Source organism: Boleophthalmus pectinirostris, unplaced genomic scaffold (genome assembly GCF_026225935.1).
Source record: "Boleophthalmus pectinirostris isolate CB_2022bp ecotype Guang Dong unplaced genomic scaffold, ASM2622593v1 HiC_scaffold_1, whole genome shotgun sequence".
NCBI lineage: Eukaryota > Metazoa > Chordata > Actinopteri > Gobiiformes > Gobiidae > Boleophthalmus > Boleophthalmus pectinirostris.
The window spans coordinates 35639480-35648071 of record NW_026570970.1 but is presented as its reverse complement, the minus strand read 5'-3'; positions in this window follow the sequence as shown (position 1 = coordinate 35648071).

The window sequence follows — 8592 nt, the reverse complement described above, 5'->3', positions numbered from 1 at the left end:
CTCGACTGGTGGAGGGCTGCAGTGATGCTTGACTTTCTAGAACTTCCTCCCATCTCCTGACTGCATCTCTGGAGCTCAGCCACAGTGATCTTTGGATTCTTCTTTACTCCTCTCACCAAGGCTCTTCTCCCCGATTGCTCAGTTTGGCCAGGCAGCCAGCTCGAGGAAGGGTTCTGGTTGTCCCAAACGTCTTCCTTTTAAGGATTATGGAGGCCACTTTACTCTTAGAACCTTAGGTGCAGCAGAACATTTTTTGTAACCTTGGCAAGATCTGTGCCTTGCCATAATTCTGTCTCTGAGCTCTTCGGGCAGTTCCTTTGACTTTGTGATTCTTATTTACTCTGACATGCACTGTGAGCTGTCAGGTCTTCTGTAGACAGATGTGTGGCCTTCCTAAACAAGTCTAGTCAGTTTGATCAAACACAGCCGGACTCATATAAAAATATAGAACCAACTCAAGGATGATCAGAAGAAATGGACAGCACCCGAATTAAAGATATGAGGGTCACAGCAAAGGGTTTGAACACTTTTGGCCGTGATATTTCAGTTTTTCTTTTTTAATAAATCTACAAAAATGTCAATAATTTAGTGTTTCTCTGTTAAAGTGGGGTGCTGTGTGTACATTAATGAGGGAAAAAATTGACTTAAATGATTTTAGCAAATGGCTGCAATATAACAAAGAGTGAAAATTGAAGGGGGCCTGAATACTTTCCGTACCCACTGTATATCAGAAATATTTACCGCAGGTTCCATTCTTCCATATTCAAAATAAATACAAATGCATTATATACATTAAAACCTGAAAAAAAGAATTTACAGTTTGAAGGCATTGTATTACATAAAAGTGACACTTGTGTTCTAATGTTGTTACCTCCTCACAAACAGACCTGGAATTGTTTTTTGTTTCATTCACACATTTGAGTAATTTCTTTGTTCCACCTTGTGATGTCATGTAGTGGTAATTTTCAAGTTAGCAGCTATATTTTACCTTTAACTCAGTGGAGATTGGCAATTCCAGAGCCACAAATCATCCAAATGACACTAGTGAAGGTGTGTGGAGTTTAAAAACACAGTGGAGAACATTTTGTATCACCAGTGTTTCCAGTTTGTGAAAAGAACACAGTCTAAATGTGCAGGGTTTGTGCGCTAAAGATGTGTGAATGAAACAAAAAACACAACTCCAGGTCTGTTTGCGATGAGGAAACAATATTAAAACATAAATCAGAAAACAGCGTAATTTGGACCCTTCAAATTCTCTGTTGCACACATTTCTGACTTTCGCTCCCAGACATCTGCTCAAACACATGCCCCCGGTCTGTTCATGTGAAAGTGCTTCTAGGAACTGCTTTTGTTGTTCATCTGTTCCTAACCAAACCTCATAAAAGTGGCCCTTTGTGTGTTTACGGACTCCCTCCCTGTGCGAACACGCTCGACACATCAGGGACAGATGAAGCTCTCTACGGCTACGTTCAGACTGCAGGCCTTAAAGGGATAGTTCAGGATTTTTGACATAAATCTGTATGTCATCCCCGTGAGCAGTGTCGTGCATCAACACTGACTTACCCCCGACAGCGTCCGGTGAGCCGAGATACTGACCGTTGGCCAGTGCTGACGAAAGTAGTCCGGCAAGTTGGCTGGGGACTGTATAATAAAGCGTTTTTCTTCTCAAAACAATGTGTTCAAAAGAGTGAGACATTTGCATCACGAAACCATCGTCGCCTAAAAAGTCAGACCTCATTATCGCTTGGCACTATTTTCTTTCCCTTCGTATCAATGCGCGCCGCGCACCAGACCGGCACCAGACCGGGACCAGACCGGGACCAGACCGGGACCAGAGCGGACTCCCTCCCTGCCTTGGGCTCTGAGCCTCTGGTCTGGTCTCGGTCTGGTCCTGGTCTTGTCTCAGTCTCAGGCCCGCTCTGGTCCCGGTCTGGTCCCAGTCTCAGTAGCGCTCTGGTCCCAGTCTGGTCCCGGACCTGGTCCATTTGAACCAAAAGCTCTTAGTTCGGTTCGTTTTCGTTGGTGTGAAAGCGTCAGTCGGATGCTTTGCACCACCTCGGAACCAGACGTGGTTCTTGAGCGCGGACGACCGGAGCAGCTGGCCGGACCTGTAGTCCACAGAACATTCTCACTTTCCCCGCACGGAACCAGCGCACAGACGATGACACAGAACCACTCGGACCACTGGTCTCGGTCTCAGTCCTGGTCTGGTCCCGGTCTGGTCCCGGTCTGTCCCGGTCTCAGTCCCGCTCTGGTCCTGGTCTGGTCCCGGTCTGTCCCGATCTCAGTCCCGCTCTAGTCCCGGTCTGATCTCGGACCTGGATCAGTCCTGGTTCAGTCCTGGTTCAGTCCGTACACGGTGCAAAAGTCGCATTCACAGAAATCACGTAAAGGGGAAACGGCTGTTATCTGTTTTTTCCATTCTTCATTTAAACACAAAATCAAAAACTGAAAAAACGAATCGTTGTCCGTTTTTAAATTTTGGTTTTGGAGACAAATAACGAAGAAAACTGTTGTTTTGTCATTTTCTTATTTTTGTTTTTATATTGAAAAATGAATGAACGACACACGGATTCAGCCTGTTTGTTACAAAGGCAAAAAAGGGCGGTGCGTATACAAGGCAAAACAGGTTGTCAGAATGGCGACATCAAAAAATGTCAGAATGGGGGCATGTCGGAAAGACGGAATGTTGTTGTGAGGGTCTGTCCTACATGCGCATTTAGGACACGACGACGTCACATGTCCTTTTAGCCCTGCGCAATTAGTAATCAGTAATGAATTCTATTAAGAAATGATTTTAATCTTTGTGTAACTGTTTTGTTTGTAAGTGTCTTATTTGTTTTTGTTCTGTGTTATATGTAGACCCCAGGAAGAGTAGCTGGTGCCACGGACATCAGCTAATGGGGATCCGAATAAAATCAAATCAAAACACGCTCGATGTTTACGGAAGTCGCCTAAACATGGACGCAGCATTGAACACCTACAGATTTTAAAGTCACAGTCGTACTAAACCAGAATATTTGTTTGAAGGAGGAGATTGAGAAGGACGAGGTTTTGTGGGACAGTGGCAGCAACGTTCGTAGAAAGGAACGTGTGGGTGGAAAGATGCGATTACAACTTCGGGTGTAGTTGCCGACAATGGGCTCGCCAAACATGGATCTGTTAAAACCGACTGTGATCAAACCCACTGAACTAAATGTGCTCAGTGGTAAAATGAAGACTGCAGACGTATGTGCTGTTTGGAATCATCTGGAATTTGGCGCCTCATCTCTTCTAATCGCATGTACCCTGTGCACTCGGAGTTGTACATCAGTGGGGAAATAATGAAAACTGAAGTGCGGTTGTAATTGTTGATTAGCTGAACATAACGGAACGCTACAATGACATGGACATGAAAAAAACTGGGACATTTTTTTCATTTTGCCTAGATTTTGTCAGACTTAATACCACGAACAAATCCCGCCAGAAGTTGTAATCGCATCTTTCAAAACATCTTCCCGGGTTATGACGTAAGCGTGAATAGAGCATATTTTCGAAGAATGTTTGTGTGCATTTGTGAGCGCCTACTTGTATCACTCTCGCGGGAGGAATCAGCGCAGAAAAGTGACATTTGTTGTTTGCTGATGACATGTAGGTGGGACCTGGTCGTTCAAACTGAAGTCGCATGTCAAAAGATCGGATATGTATCGGGTTTTAGGGGCACATATCCAAGGCTACGTTCAAACTGCAGGGCTTAATGCTCAATTTGAATTTTTTGCGAGGTTGTTCATATTTCCAGTTAAATGTTACTTGTATGTGATCTCCAGTGTGAACTTTAAACGCTATAAAAGTGTCCCGCATGTTCACTGGACGTCACACTCGGCGAGCGTGTTCAGTGTTTACAGTAGTTGCCTAAACTCTGGGTTTGTCTCCCAAAATACAGTCTAGTTCTTCGTAGAATGGACAGGTTACACGTCCACGGCCGCTTTGTCTCGCAGCATCTTTATTTTTCGTCGACATTGGAGCCAGGACCGTCTGTAGCCGCACTCGGACATTTCTTTGGCGATCATTTCAAAAACCACCCGGTTCCGATAAGACCCCTCCAATTTGGCCTGAATACAGCGATCCCCTGAAATATTAATAAACTCTCTAACTTCGCTTTCCCTTCATTGACGAGACTCTGAGCCTGACGTGTAGGTGGGATGAATGCGACCTGGCCGTTCAGACTGAAGTCGCATGTCAAAAGATCAGATATGTATCAGGTTTAGAAGCACATACCCAAGTGGCCTGGGTCACATTTGAAAAAAACGGATCTGTGTCGTTCAGCCTGTCATTAAAAGATCAAATACAAGAGCATAGGGGCGAAAAAAATATCATCTGGGTCACTTCAGGCCGCAGTTTGAACGCAGCCTAAAATAGCAACAAATCAAAAACAGAACTACAACAAAATGGTCACCAGCTGGGAGCTCATTTACTCTGTGATGTTTATGTGCGAGATTGATTTGAGAAAAGAACCAACACAGGCCTACTTACTAGCTATGTTTTTCTTTTCTTTTTTTTAATTAAAGACAGTAGAATATAACATTAAACAAAATACTATAAAAAATATGAAAACAAGACTTGAAAAAGCTCCCCACCTCAAACCTGACCCCTTCACCCCAAACACACACATTTAAGTACATAAAAATAAAAGTAATATGGTAGTGCAGCATAACCATACTACCAGGCTACTTTTATTTATATTTTGGCCTATTTATAATGAAAATTTCTTCCTATCTCCATTTTGAATTAATGCTTTAATCACTTGATTTACAGGTCAGTCTCCCCTCACCTATGGTCATGAGCTCTGGGTACCATATTTCCCACACCCATAGGGCGCGCGCTTAAGCCTCCAACCGCATCAAAAAACGACCGCGTGCCCCGGAATCCAGAGCGTCCTACACACGAATCCACTCAGGTGTCCCAGCATGACTTCAGTAAACTACAAAGCCGCAGAACACGCAAACACGCACGGAGCAGACAGCGACCGCGCAGCGAAAAACACCCACAGACACACTCATCACTCCACGGCGACGAGAAACGGAACGGAGGAACGAACCGAAAAAGCGAGTGCAATGTGCCACTTCTAGACACGACTGAACAACTGAGTCACTGCGAACACGCCGACAATCCAGCGATCCCAGACAGCACCCTCCCTACACGCCACAACTGAACAAAGCCCAGAGTCACCGTGAACGCGCCAAACAAAGTCCAACTGACCCATCCAACTGTTGTGTTTCGTTTAACATCCAGTGCGGTTTATTTGTAAAAAAAAGTAAAAGGAAGGAGGCCCTGAGGAAGACCTAGGACACACTGGAGGGTCTAAGTGTCTTGGCTGGCCTGATTCAGTTCTGGTTTAGTTCTCTTGGTTCAGTCCAGGGATCATTCCTGGTTTAATCCTGGTTCAGTCCGTGTGCGGTGCAAAAGTCCGGGATCTTGATGATGTTTCTTCTGCTCAATAAATAAAGCCTGTGAAGTGATGACGTATTTTTGACAGTTGAGTTGCGTCTGTGAATTTGTATTCGTACTGATGAAAGTGTAATCGTAATTTTTCATTCGGTGATTGTAATTCTTGATGTCGTAACTTTTCCATTCGTATTCTGATGGATAAAATACACACAATACATTTTATGTATGACTGGACTCATTTGAGAGTTTATTAATATTTATTTTATGCTCAACTACAGACAAATATGCAGAGATTTCCCAAATAGGCACAGACCTCACAGCGTTAGAACTAATTCACTCGACAGTAGACAGCACCAATCGCTGCTATTTGATGTACGTAATGCGCCGCTAACGGGGCTAACTGGTATATTAAGCTTTTCCCAAACCCCGTAGGAAGAAGGACAGTAACGTATTTCCCCTTGATAAAATTCATCAAACATTCTCTTTGTTCCAGCTTTAAATCCTCAGTCTCGGGAACTGTTGACAACACTGAATATATGGCTCTTCGTTGATTGGCTGGTGCCTGAGCTCGCACTTCCGGAGTTTTTGCGAACCACCTAATGTATTTTGATTCCTGACCTAGTCGCTGGCGAGAAATGAAATTGAGCGGAGGCACTAGGTAGTGCCAGCCTGACTACAAATTTCTATCCTATGCACACAAATATTTCTGAAAGCTTTCGTACTCCATAATCCGTCTTCAAAAACATACCTGGATTTATATTTTAGTTTCACTCATGCTTGTTTCATTAATCCTGTTTAAAGTTTCACTGTGTAACTTTTTGTTTGGGGCGAATGAATATGTCATTGCTCTGTCTAGATTGTTCCACAGTATGGCATTAAACAGCTCCACCTCACATTTATTCAGTTACAAGTGTTTTTTTTTTGTTTTTTTTTGAGCTCAAAAATACCCAGAAAAACAGGCCTCCTGACTGTCTCTCCACAGATCTGACCCGTAACTTGGTCTGGTTTGGTTTCCGTGTAGATAGAAAGTTTAATGCTGTACTGTGAAACATTCCAGACAAAACAATAACATCTCCAAACCTCGACCAGAAAAGTTACACAATGCACATTTAGAGCATTCCACATTGATGACATCACACTGGGAGAATTCTGTCCAAAATTTTGACACAATTTACATATTTTCCGATACTTTAAACATTATTTCAACAAGATAACAGTGTTTTCTTATATTTTTATTTGTGAAATCATAATCTCTGTGATGATTGGTAGATGGTTGCTAGGTAAAAGTTATGGAATTCCCTATTGATGTCATAATTTCCACGAAGTAAAATTTGAAACCTAAAAAATGTCAAACTGGGAATGAAACTGTGAAACATTTTTTTGGTAAAATCTGAAATAAAATGAACTAAATTGTGTTTTAGTCAAATGAGAACCTGGCATAGGTACTCGAAGTCTATTTTCGAAGTACAGATATTATTTTAGGTTATAAAATGTGAATACCTGTTGCCAAGGAGACCAAAAGCATGTTTAAAATTCAATCAAAGCCACAAGAATGCACTTTGAAAGCTTTCAGACCGGTACAGGAAAAACGTTCGGCTACCAACCGGGCTCGTTCAATCTTTAGCAATTAGTGCGCTGAATTTTACTGGTCTGACTTCACACGAATATTCCCCGGGCAGCAGGTGGGTTCATTCTCGCCCGCCCAAAGCCTGATTGCAGAGCGTTAAAAACCATTTCCTCTTCTCATAAATCGTCCGTCTCTGAAAACACGACGCAGACCCAGACCAGGGATTCTGCGAGGAAGTTTTCTCAAGCTCCTAATGGCTTTGTACCTGGCAACGCAGCGGCACGCTCCGACCACAGCCCTGCACTGGAACATTCACTGCAAAAAATCAAACAAGGGTCCAGGTTTGGTTACTAAAGCCCTGTTCACACGGGATTAGTTTTATCCAAGGTCCAGTGGTAAATTGTAATAATTACGAACGTCATCTGCGTTTCTAGTTCTGTGCGAATCAGGTGTAAAAGTGTCTGTAAAGATTCCATCAAACCTAAACTCTGTAATTCTGCAAACTCAGAGCTCCTCAGGTGAGTCCAGTCAAACTCAGAGATCCTCAGGTGAGTCTAGTCAAACTCAGAGCTCCTCAGGTGAGTCTAGTCAAACTTAGAGCTCCTCAGGTGAGTCTAGTCAAACTTAGAGATCCTCAGGTGAGTCTAGTCAAACTCAGAGCTCCTCAGTGAGTCTAGTCAAACTCAGAGTCATCAGTCAAACTCAGAGTCCTCAGGTGAGTCTAGTCAAACTCAGAGATCCTCAGGTGAGTCTAGTCAAACTCAGAGCTCCTCAGGTGAGTCTAGTCAAACTCAGAGCTCCTCAGGTGAGTCTAGTCAAACTTAGAGCAACTAAGGGGAGTCTTGTCACATTTAGAGCTCCTCAGGTGATGTTAGTCAAACTGAGAGCTCCTCAGGTGAGTCTAGTCAAACTCAGAGATCCTCAGGTGAGTCTAGTCAAACTCAGAGCTCCTCAGGTGAGTCTAGTCAAACTTAGAGCAACTAAGGGGAGTCTTGTCACATTTAGAGCTCCTCAGGTGATTTTAGTCAAACTGAGAGCTCCTCAGGTGAGTCTAGTCAAACTTAGAGCAACTAAGGGGAGTCTTGTCACATTTAGAGCTCCTCAGGTGATTTTAGTCAAACTGAGAGCTCCTCAGGTGAGTCTAGTCAAACTCAGAGCTGCTCACATGAGTCTAGTCAAACTTAGAGCTCCTCAGATGTTTTTAATCAAACTTAGACCCCCTCACGTGATTTTAGTCAAACTCAGAGCTCCTCAGGTGAGTCTAGTCAAACTCAGAGCTCCTCAGGTGAGTCTAGTCAAACTTAGAGATCCTCAGGTGAGTCTCGTCAAACTCAGAGCTCTTCAGGTGAGTCTAGACAAACACAGAACTCCTCAGGTGAGTCTAGTCAAATTCAGAGCTCTTCAAGTGAGTCTAGTTAAATTTAGAGCTCCTCATGTGAGTCTAATCAAACTCAGAGCTCCTCAGGTGAGTCTAGTCAAACTCAGAGCTCCTCAGGTGAGTCTAGTCAAACTCAGAGCTCCTCAGGTGAGTCCAGTCAAACTCAGAGCTCCTCAGGTGAGTCTCGTCAAACTTAAAGATCATCATGTGAGTCTAGTCA